Source organism: Anabrus simplex, chromosome 12, assembly GCF_040414725.1.
Source record: "Anabrus simplex isolate iqAnaSimp1 chromosome 12, ASM4041472v1, whole genome shotgun sequence".
NCBI lineage: Eukaryota > Metazoa > Arthropoda > Insecta > Orthoptera > Tettigoniidae > Anabrus > Anabrus simplex.
The window spans coordinates 46,578,681-46,591,386 of record NC_090276.1 but is presented as its reverse complement, the minus strand read 5'-3'; the positions used below and the strand labels follow the sequence as shown (position 1 = coordinate 46,591,386).

General features: G+C 40.9%; 1 long non-coding RNA gene across 1 annotated transcript in view; it reads left to right on the top strand.

The window, feature by feature from the left end:
• Nucleotides 1-293: 293 nt before the first annotated feature.
• The window catches only part of LOC136884260 (uncharacterized), a 32,867-nt gene continuing 20,454 nt past the window's right edge, over nt 294-12,706 (top strand). The window contains exon 1 of the long non-coding RNA XR_010861329.2: nt 294-613. This is a non-coding gene — a long non-coding RNA (uncharacterized lncRNA). The remainder of the gene's footprint in view (nt 614-12,706) is intronic.

Below are 12,706 nucleotides of genomic sequence, written 5' to 3'. Positions count from 1 at the left end.
TAGGTCGATTCGATCAGTGCTCGACGGTAGAACCCACCGCCTCTTTCCTGCAAGCTTACCAATGCTTGCTTCATAGACCTAATGCATGTCTACTTTGAAGAATTATCACTGTCCTCTTTCACAATCAACTCCGCTTGCTTTGAATTTATCACCGTCCCAAGGTGGCATATTGCTACAGCCTCAACTTGAGCATTATGTTGCTTAATCCATTTCAGAAGAACCACGCCCAAGGCCATGACATTCCACTCCATTCGTTTGTTTGTTTGTCTGTTCGTTCGTTGTTGTCTCTCAGAAGGTTAAGGAGCTCTTAAATACCTGACAGCTTTTCAGAAGCTGATTACGCGAGGGGACTTTTAGTCGTTTTAAAGTTATCTGACCGGAATGACGTCATACAACAAATGAATGGTCATTTGTCACGTGATCACCTTCGTTAAGTCAACAAGAAGTTCCTGCGCCATTCAGTACTCAGTCGCTGCCATTAGTTTCTCATCCACAGCCATGCTGCTAAGTCCACTCCTGCTGTTACCGCTGGCCACCTTGGTGTGTCAACTCTCCGCCCAGCTCCCTGATGGCATTACTGTCGATTATACACCACCTCTGTTCCTCGCCGTAGGTAAGTAGACGTAATAAATCTACGGTATATAATTTTATACAGAGTAGCCTTTCTGTCTACAAATATAGCATTTGCTCATGATTTCGTGATTTATTAAAAATCAAAATCAAAGTTACATGCTAAAATATTGGGACATGTTTCGCCTATGGTGTAGGCATCTTCAGCCATACTATCCTTAACAAAAAAAGTTAATTTTTTTTCTATTTGCTTTACGTCGCATTGACACAGATAGGTCTTATGGCGACGATGGGATAGGAAAGGCCTAGGAGTTGGAAGGAAGCGGCCGTGGCCTTAATTATGGTACAGCCCCGGCATTTGCCTGGTGTGAACATGGGAAACCACGGAAAACCATCTTCAAGGCTGCCGACAGTGGGAATCGAATCCACTATCTCCCGATTACTGGATACTGGCCGCACTTAAGCGACTGCAGCTATCGAGCTCGGTAGTTAAAATTAAAGAGGTAGAAATAACTTATGGCTAAACTTAAAATACTACCTAAAATGGCTTACAACATCAAAAAAACTATCACAAAATCACACTTGTTGAGATAAAATAAACACTTGAGTGAAATTAACATGTGTTGAGTCATTAAAACATCGTAATGGGTAAAATAATATTGGTCGTGTATGGGAGTTATTATTTCTGAGCACTCAGGTACACTTGTATTTTACCGAGCTCGATAGCTGCAGTCGCTTAAGTGCGGCCGGTATCCAGTATTCGGGAGATAGCAGGTTCGAACCCCACTGTCGGCAGCCCTGAAAATGGTTTTCCGTGGTTTCCCATTTTCACACCAGGCAAATGCTGGGGCTGTACCTTAATTAAGGCCACGGCCGCTTCCTTCCAACTCCTAGGCCTTTCCTATCCCATCGTCACCATAAGACCTATCTGTGTCGGTGCGACGTAAAGCAACTAGCAAAAAAACAAGAAAAAAATTGTGGTACAGCCCCAAAATTTGCCTGGTGTGAAAATGAGAAACCTGGGCTGCCGACGGTGGTATTCGAACTCACTACTTTCCTAATGCAAGCCAACAGCGTGCGTTTGACTAGGTATGGCATCAAGACATCATCTAGAAACTAAATTATCTAAGCATATATATATCAAAAAGAATTTTACCATAGACGCTTTTAAATATTTTAAATATGTTTTTCATCATTTAAGTTTTTAAACACAATTGTAAACGATACTGTAATTTAAGTATCATTCACATAAATCTCCTTACCCCCAACCCCTCCCCCCCCCCCATCTTTCATTTCATTTAAAGCATCTAGAACAATAGTTTTTGGATTCCCATGGGATATAGTTTTAAGATCCAATGTGCTTGCTTTTAAATGTTATCATCTAAGATTTTTTATATACAGCTGAAGATGACCACTAAGTGGTCGAAACATGTACTGTGTTTGTTAATGTATTTTTAAGTTTGCCAAAGGCAAAAGAAATAAAGTATCGATTAGGTGGCTTTTTAGATTAATTTGTTGATTTAGATTATGAGCAAATCATCTTGTGAGCCATTTTCAGACATAACCTTGGTATCACTTATAGCTGATTTAGAATGGCTTGAGCTAAATATTTGAATCTGATCATTTTCACTGTCTGTCGTCTCACTTTCATGGACAGTTCTGTTTAGTTCTTGAGCAATAGCATCTGTATCCTCTAAAACCATTATTTGTAGTTTCCTTCTCTATTAGCTTTTAGTGCCGGAATTGTCCGAGGACATGTTTGGCTCAGCAGTTCTGTAGCGTGGAGAATCGTACAGATCTTGTCGTTGTCCGTGACCGTCTTAGCCCCTGGGAGTTCAGCAACCAGGTCTTGTTTCACCATTTGTTGGTTGCAGCTTGCGTTGTTGACCCTGATTCCTGCTCATGCGAGACAGTGCTAGGACGCGTGTAGCGGGTGACATCAGAGACATAAGTGATGGAATGGTCAGCGGTGAGTCCCGGCCTGAATCCAACTGAGCACGTGTGAGACATGCGTGACAGACGCGTTCGTGGTCGTCCTGCCGCACCATAGACTCTCCAAGTACTCTCACGCAGGTCAGACATGCTGAGATATGTATCAAGACACTGTTTCATGAGGCGGAAACTAGATACGATTCTCTCGTCTCCGTGGCGCCATACACGCCGACATTTGTTGCTAGTTTTGGTGGAAGGAATGTGGCGTCCGATCCTCCGACAGATGAAATGCTTGCTATGGAGATAATTCTTCTTGGTTTGACGAAAACATCGAAGGAAAAATAAAGAATCTTGTCTAAAAATGGTTAACAAAGAAAGTATTACTCCCATGTTTCGCTTCCAATAAACTTAGTGGATACCGCTCCAGAAGGTTTCTTCTTTAATTAATTGAGGATGGATGTTCAAATATTTTATACTTTGTTAGAAATGATAGGTCCTGAAATTCAAAAACAAGATAAGGGAAGCAGTGAGTGCCAACGAAGGATTAGTGGTAACAATGAAGTACTCGTCCTCTTAGACCTGGGAATTTTATTCATTTCGCGCCGAAATGCATACCGGAAATTGTGAATTTTCTTGACCCCAAACTTTCCAACAACCTCAAGGAAACGCGTCTGACAAAATGTAACCAAAATTTCGTACGCATTGTTTTTGCACGTCTATCACTATCAAGTGTCTTTTTTTTAAATCCCATGGACATGTGTGCTGTTGGTAGGAATTTATAAAATGCACGCTCAGATATTTCTCCGCTCATGATCATTTTTCAAAGACATACTCTGTAAAAGCACAGTGATATACGCGATACCTCCCTACACACGCGTCTGAAAGAACATGTCCAGATTATGTAGCTCAGTTCTACAGAAACATGATCAGATAAGTCGATAATAAATTAATACTTTTCAGTTTACCCTCTCCAGTGAGCAAGTGCATATCTTTACGTAATTAAATATACATTTCTAGACAATTTACATAAAATGCACTGTACAAAAGAATTCGCGGTGAACGTTTTTGAACGTATTCCATACTGCATAGAACAATAATTGACAACCAACTGAGACTTGTATCGTGTTGCTTGTATCGATCTCAAGGTCCCTTGCTCCATTTCGTCGTGATACCACGTAAGACCAGTTGTGACAACGCTGCACACTATAGAACTCGTATCAGATGCGCGTTTCATGAGACAGTCTCTCGAATATCTCAGCGTATGGCCCGCTGCACACACAGGGCCTCATTGAAGAATGAGAAAGTACACCCGCAGAGTGACATTCGTAGACTTGTACGGAGTATACCACGCAGGTAGCAGGCTGCGATAAACGCTTTCGGAAGGCATACACGAACTAAAGCTTTAAAATTCGGAAGAAAACCAAACTGGATGAGTGGCAATTCCAGCTTTATTTCTCACGCTGTTTGGATATTTAAGTTAGTTTTGTAAAAATGAATGAGAATTAAACGATATCTCATTGTGTAATTTACTGTATATGTAAAGAATACAGGTATATCTGGTAGCACTGCTAGTTGACAGTGTTCTATGCAGTATGGCATACGTTAAAAAACGTGTTGCGCTAATTCTTTTGTATGGTGTATTTTATTTAAATTGTCTAGAGATTTAGATTTCATTTTGGAAAGAGAAGCACATGCACACCGTAGAGCAGGGATGGCGAACCTTTTCCAACTAGCGTGCCATTTAAACTCTGGTTTATTATTCTCATCTGTTGACTGTGCCAATTGTTGTTTTCCATTTCCATTACGGAATGTCTACAACCTACACCCCCCCCCCTTCGCAACTTCCTTTCAATTTCCCGATTATGTTTCATAATATGTTATTTATTTATTCATTTATTGAGTCATTTATTTATTTATTATAAATATTTGCATAACGGGTGCAATATATATTGTAAATACTTCCTCCATTAGCTTCATTATCTTCCCATGTTGTAGTTTGTACGCTCAACAATTAAACTAATTTCTCCCTCATCACATTTCCATAAGGAAATCTAAAAAATAAAAAAAAACACCTATCCTTGTTTGTAAGGTCATATTCATGGTTTCATCAAAACATACTGCATATATGTGGGAGTTATCCAAATTAGCTTTCAACTGCTCCGAAACTACTTCACTCATTTTTATTATTCTATCCTTGACAGCAGTTCAGCTGGCTGGGATTCCTTTAATCTTGTTAATTATTAGTTGTTTGTTAGGGAAGTTTTCAAATGATGTGTCGGACGTCAATAAGAAACTTTCTTTCAACAACTCACCGTCAGAAATCTGTTTCCCATGCATGCTGTACTATGCAGTGAGACAGATAGAAACAGCCACACTGATATTATTCCTTGGCAGAAAATATGATACAAAAGAATTAGTTTGTTTTGTGTAATGTTGGATATTTTGTGAAACGAGCTCTCTTCTTTCTTCATTTGAAATGGAACAAACATTTGAATGACCAGTCTCCAAATTGCGCTTTACATTAAATGTGGGGGATACAACTGTTTTCGAACACAGGCAACACATCTTTTTAACAGTCCGAATTCCCTTGGCCAGAGTTCTTGAAAATTACGGTCACCACCTTTGTTAAGTTTCTGTTTTTTTCGGCACCGAAAACATATTTGCGATGTCCGTATACAAAACCACCAGAAAACGACACTATCTCACTTGACTTTCGGACCTATCAGTGTAGCAGTGTTGCCATATTGCACGTCCGAATGGAACTAGTATTTAGATTTTCGATATTTATTTCTTACACGTGAAACACTGTAAGATATGCACTGTCTGTAGTACGAGACGTATACTGTATATAAAAATAATATTATGTTCATGTGACGTGCCACCGAAATCGTGTCCGCGTGTCACCTAGTGACACGCGTGGCATAGGTTCGCCATCCCTGCCGTAGAGGGTAAATTAAAATGTATTAATTTGTTATCGACATTTTTTGATCAGGTTTCAACAGAGCTGAGGTACATAATCTGGAAATGTTCTTTTGGACATTTGAAATACCCGCTTTCTTATTGAAGCTCACACCGAGATATTTTATGGTTTCTGCGAGATCCGCGAGTGAATGGAAAACAGAATTATTAATGAATTTGAGCTTTAATGAAGTAAGGGAAGCAGTCTTTACAAAAATTAACTTGCATTTTTTTAGGATTTTCTCCGAGACTGTAGGAGACAAGATGGATTTCTGCAAGGTCAAATAGAGCCCTTTAAATCTCGTATTTCGTGAATGTTCCTTACTGGAATACATTGGGTTTTCTTAATACAATTTTCTTCTTTACCCCGCTGAATCGGCAACGATGGAATAGGAAAGGGATAGGAGTTGGAAGGAAGCGGCCATGACCTTAATTAAGGAACAACTTCAGCATTTGCCTGGTGTGAAAATGAGAAGCCACTGAAAGCAATATTCCGACAGTGGGGTTCGAAATGACTGTCTCCCGAATGCAATAACCGCACGACCACTTGCTCGGTGAAAGAATTTAACTAGCGAGCGATTGTCGGGAAATACCTAGACTGTAGAGAATACTTGTCCTTTTGAATATCATTCTTAGCGTGGTTTGGCAGGCAATCCACGGAACGTACTGCACCTTATATCGAGCGCGTATTTACAGCTGAAAGGCGCAAAGTGGCCTCGCGCAAATGAAATGGGCTGAGCAGTACTGACATTAGCGCGATTATGAGTAATTTGAACTCGAGTGAAGATGTGGAAGGGAAGTCATACGATAAATTAAATCTACCCTCACTTTAAGAAGAATACCAAAGATTGTCTTGAGTGAATTAACAGGCAGAAAACAGGAGAACGAAGCCAAACTCGCTTCCTCTGCAATACATACATTCTGTGAGCCTCCGTGCATTTACTAAACGCTTCTACAATCCTCTATTTGTAACTAGTTTTCTGGCCTCGTTTAGTTCTATACCTCTTATCTTTAAACCTTCCGATTCGTTGGCTGAACGGTCAGCGTACTGGCCTTCGGTTCAGAGGGTCCCGGGTTCGATTCCCGGCCGGGTCGGGGATTTTAACCTTCATTGGTTAATTCCAGTGGCCCGGAGGCTGGGTGTTTGTGCTGTCCCCAACATTCCTGCAACTCACACACCACACATAACACTATCCTCCACCACAATAACACTCAGTTACCTACACATGGCAGATGCCGCCCACCCTCATCGGAGGGTCTGCCTTACAAGGGCTGCACCCGGCTAGAAATAGCCACACGAAATTTTAAAAAAACCTTTAAAACGTTAGAAACTGATTCTAACAATCGTCGTGTTCGTGTCTCTCTCACTGTACTTCTCTTTCCCTCCATAACAGAGTCCAGTATTCTCCTAGGTAACCTACCCCCTTCCATTCTCCTCACATGACCCCATCACCCAAGCCGCTTTTTGCGTACAGCTTCATCAATCCACTTCATTCCTAATTTAGCCTTTTCCTCCTCAATCCGAGTACCCTCCTGCCATTCCGCCTACCTGTTTGTACCAGCGATATTTCTCGCTAGTTTCATGTAAATAGGATGTCCTGTGTCCACGCAGTTTATCACACTTGTAAAGCAAATTTGGTCTAGAAACAGGCTCCCGACTCCTTCAAAACCCCCAAACCCGCCAAATCTCCTGGCCACAGAGAAGGCGTAACCTTCTAGGTGGCCCGCCCCTTCCCTTGGGGAAGGGAAATGAAAACTTTCCCCTTGGTCCTTGGTAAAACCAGACCGTTGTAAAGATAGTTTTATCTGGGAGCTCACTGCATTGGCTTTACTGCACCTTGAATCATTCTCACTCACTATATTACCATCTGGGAGAATACACAGCCTAAATACTTGAAAAATGATCTACCTGCTCCAGCTTTGTATTCACAACCTGAAATTCTACTAATACCGCTTTAGTCTTGGCAAGGCTAACTTTCATATCGTAATCATTACACCCGTTTTCGATTATGTGAATGATGTTGATCCACGAAATACCACTGTAATATTTGTCACAAATGAAAGGTAATCATTGATTTACTCAAAGTCTCAAATCCCAGGTTGATTAAGAAATACCGCGGTAACTAGCAAGAAATATGTATACGTATTTACTGGCTGTAAATAGGAGTCCATGGTGTTGCATTCCGCTGCTTGCGCCGTCTTTTGTTTCTTTCTTGAGGTCCATGGGAGGGCGGGTATTTTGTTGAAAAATAACATGATCCCTGGACCAATAAATCGTTTAAAGAATCAGTTAGTGCACATGAAGTGACAGCCCATCAAATTACATCGAATGAGAAAAATCAATAAAAAGACACCAAAGAACTTCAGTGAGCAAAGACATCACAGACGACAGTGTTGAACAAACAAAACACTTACGGAAGCGCTGCGACGTAGTAGAAATCGTTGTTGTAAGGCAGTAGTGTATGTATTCTCTAAAATAAAATATTTCGTATTCTTTCTTAATCAACCTTCGATTTAAGACTTTATATGAGTAAAAGCAATTACTATCTTCCATTTGTGACAAATATTACAGTGATATTTCGTGGATCAACATCATTTTCACGTAGCCCCTGTTTTCAAGTTCCAAGACACTTTCACCACAATCTGCCATTAAGACCGAGTCGTTAACACAGACCAAACTGCTTACTACATTTCCACCTGCCTTCCTGCTACTTTATACCTTTCAGTAGATGATCCATGTAAATCATGAACAACGAAGGTGGAACATTACTGCCCTGTTCTCTCCTGCAAGTATAGTCCTCTCCGTGTAAGGACGTACCCTAAGGGTGCAACCTTACCCTTTCTCCCCTGTAATATTAAGGTATCGATTTATAGTTACTTTTCTTGCTGTTGGGTCTTTTTCAGTGTCGGTAACCATACAGTTTAGGGACCCTACTTGCCGATACGACGTCTTACATTTACCGTTAATCTGGCACGTTGGCAACGTTCAATCACTGTTCTAGCGTGAATTGCGTGTTGCCACCGCATTGCCGTTAAAGTCACTAGCGATACATTTGCGAGAATATTTAAAGCATATTTTCTTTTTCTGTGTGATTGTAAATCTATTTATCTAATACCAGGTAAGTAAAATTGTGGCACGTTCGGATAATGCATTTAGTAACATAGTTTGTGTGAAATGATGAAAGTGTTCAAATACGCCAGTCTCATGTTTAGATCTACCGGTACATGAAATACGAGTAACTCTTGCGGGACGAAATTTTGGCAGTAGAACTTATAACATTATTATTTTCAAATCCGCAGTGAACTTGAAAGCTGACCTAATTTCCGTTTACGGAGCTTGGCACTTTAGGATTCCTATATGTTTCCTGATAAGCTTGAAGATATAACCAGCCTGCAGGCTGAAAATATGCCCAATAATCTCTCTCCTTACTGGTTACCGGTACCGTATTGAAGAGAGAAGGAAATGTTCGCGCAAAAGAAAGGTAAGTTATTGGATGTCTGGAACTTTCGAAAATCACACTGCAAAGACTTATTAAATAAATTACATCGTTTAACACGCCCCTCTTTTCAAGAATATGGTTAAAGTTCGCCTACTGTATATCAAAATAAAGACAGATATATGTGACATTAATTTGAGTGTGAAAGTGTGTTTATTTCCTTAATTGAGCTCATTGAGCGTGGAAATCGACTTAATTATGAATATCTTGATTTATTTTATCTTAACTTTTATCATTTACTAGGGTAGGGAAACATTTATTATCGGTGTTTACATTGAGGTTAGTTTGTTATGGTTATGTCTGGTGATTTTAATATGTAACCAGGCAGGTTGGCAGCAGTGATCAGCCATTACAAAAAAGAGAAAAGAAGAGCATCGGGCGGCGATATTTACTTTCTGGGGTATTGCCTTACGTGGCGATTGCTATACCTTGAACCAAAAGCTCATTCTGCCATCAGTTCTCACCGCAGCCCAATTTTCAACATAAATACCTTTGATTGCTTTTAGCAATCTGCCCGCAATCCCGTAATCCACCAGTATGCCTATGGCGAGAATCTTTTCTCTCCGTACTCTGTACGAACCATAAACATAACTATCTATTCCTCTCGTAGCATTTATCAGTAACCTGGCAAATACTGAAAATCTGATCCTGACAGCCCCTGCGTGGTCTGAAACCACAGGGGCCTTTATCCAGGTGTTCCCTTAAGCAGACCCTACACGGTCAGTAATACTGTCAGTACCGAAAAATATTGACAGTAATACTGATCGCGTGTGGACTGGAATGATGGAATGAAGGCCAGTACTGAAGCAGATCCGGATTTCCTGATCTGCGAGCGTCAGTACTGTAGAGTGGTGGGGATACTGACAGTTATACTGACCGTGTGAGTGCGCTTGTCATTATTTCTGTCAGTATCAACGGAGCAGCGGTGGACGACAAATGCGTTTCTCAGCAAGGCCAAGTAGAGGTGCTTGTGGAACCGTCAAGTAGGCCTATTGCAAAAGTTTATCGAGCTATATGAAACGCTGCCAGAATAAACGTACTTAACACAATACTTTACATGTTTCCACAACTGCTGTACTGATGGAAACTGGTGACATTATAGCAGAAAACTTTATATCTTCAAAATTTATACCAGTTGTAAGATACCTCACTGTCACCGCTAATCTCTCTGCCACCAATAAACAGCACCGCATGTTTGTATTTTGCCTTATTACAAAAGGCTCTACCATTCGTAGTAATTTCGCAAAAGTACCCTCACGCATTCGGAGATACCGTAGTTCTGATAATCTTCTGCTTCGGTATATTGTGTTTCCCTCAACACTTCATATGAGAATACTCTTCTCTTTTCCTAAGCCAATCTTTAACCTATCGTTTACGTTTAAAACTGCGTTTCGTGCAGTACTAATATGATAGCTACAAAATGCCCATCTTTTACGATCGATTTTGATAGAATACCGCAATTGCATGTTATAAATCTCATTCCGTAGTGACGGTTATTGACTTTATTTGTAAAGTGAGAATGCCGCAATGGTAAGCTAGTGCACTGGTACTGACCAAAATATTGACAGTAATAATGATCGTGTAAGGTCGCTACAATATTGATGCGTACTGTCAGTATTATTGACTCAGTATTACTGATCAGTATTACTGACCGTGTAGGGTCTGCTTTAGAAAGTACCATACGACACAAGTGAATACACGAGGAACATTTGTAAATTTTGTCTATTCAATGTTTGTGTAACCAGGTAACGTCTTTTATTCCAGCCTGAGTTTTGTAAAATAAATCATTTTAGTCTTAAGAACAAGATATCTATACATTTCGAGAAATATACAAGTTGAGATATGTGACCAAGTAAACAAATTCCAATGCTAAGGGTACAGCTTTCGTTTTTCGCAATCTAGTTAGCTAGTTGATTTACGTCGCACCGACACAGATAGGTCTTATCGCGACGATGGGATAAGGAAGGGCTAGGAGTGGGAAGGAAGCGGCCGTGGCCTTAATTAAGGTACAGCCCCAGCATTTACCTGTTGTGAAAATGGGAAACCACGGAAAACCATTTTCAGGGCTGCCGATAGTGTGGTTCGAACCTACTATCTCCCGAATACTGGATATTGGCCGCACTTAAGCGACTGCAGCTATCGAGCTCGGTTTTTTTCGCAATCAGGGCTGGGTCGTCAGTAATTGCAATGGTAGATGAAATATTTAACTTATCGTACAAAGAAAACCCGTACCATTAGTCACTTCAGAATCCGTAAGCTCTTTTAAATGACAATATTGAACAATGCAGGAGGTCCTTGATTGCCTTGTGATCATAAATTTTACCGTCTGAGTAGACTATTATGTTGGGGTGTTTCTTCCTAATCTCCCTTCCATTTTTGAAGACAGTGAACCAGAATTCCCGTAAGCCATAAGAATTCTACAGACACTAGATTTTTCCCAAACCACTGGAACAATGGCGTAACGTGATATGGTCGGACAAATCACGATTTCAACTGCACCATGCTGATGGGAGGCACCGTGTATAGCAGCATCATCTCTCACAGTCACAGATTAGTGTTCTCAAAGAACATTAATTTTGCCCGCCTACTGGGCGAAATGCCCATGTTCATAAAACACAAATGCCTATCCCACATAGAACACAGAAACAACACACGTTACTGGCATTCAACTGGAGCTGAAATGGCCCAATATTGCTTTTAATTGTTTAGAACTAATAAACCTTTTCCAGTCAAACTTGACCGCCATCCACGAGAAGCAAACCTACAGATTCTGTATTTCCAGCATTTATATAATCTTGTATTTTGTCTCAGGCTCAGATCGGTACAAAAACATCTTAGCCTTAAAAGTAGATGTTCTGTCTGATGCATTTCGTTATTCACCGGACTGGTTTTCCCCACGTCACTTGTTTCAGATTCATTCCTCATGTGCACACAAGACGGATGGTACCTGGCTCGCATATCTCATGTCTTTTTTTCTCAGATGCATTGGCAGTCGATCAATTGGCATCCGCTAGCACTCGTGACAGACAACAATGTCATCCAGACATCTCATCTCACGCCGGTCTTGATTCGAACTACGAGAGAAGGAAGAATTTTATATAACTTACATCTTATCTATTCTGTATTTCAGCGTTCGGTCCGCGAGCTTCAGTGCACGAACTGAGAAGCTCCACAATCCTCTATTTTCATCTAGCGCTGAGGTCTCGTTTGGTTCCACACAGTAGGGATGGAGGGGTTAGAGGACGGAACCTGCCCCGATTTTAAACCCAACAAATTATAATGTGAAAGTAATCCCACACAGCCTAATATCAGAAGAAGAAGAATCCGGATTTTGATGACATGCATCTTTCTTTCTTTCTTTCTTTCTTTCTTTCTTTCTTTCTTTCTTTCTTTGTTTTTTTTTTCAAGTTGCTTTACGTCGCACCGACACAGATAGGTTTTATGGCGACGATGGGGCAGGAAAGGGGCTAGGGGTGGGAAGGAAGCGGCCGTGGCCTTAATTAAGGTACAGCCCCAGCATTTCCCTGGAGTGAAAGTGGGGAAATAACGCAAAACCATCTTGAGGGCTCCCGACAGTGGAGTTCGAACCACTGTCTCCCGAATGTAAGCTCACAGCTGCGCGCCCCTAACCTCATGGCCAATTCGCCCGGTTCCATAGCTTAACCCCGCCTACGGTGTACCATCCACCGTCTTTTATTACAGGCTGAGTGTTTAATAAAACATGTCGTAGGCCTAATGGAATTCAATAA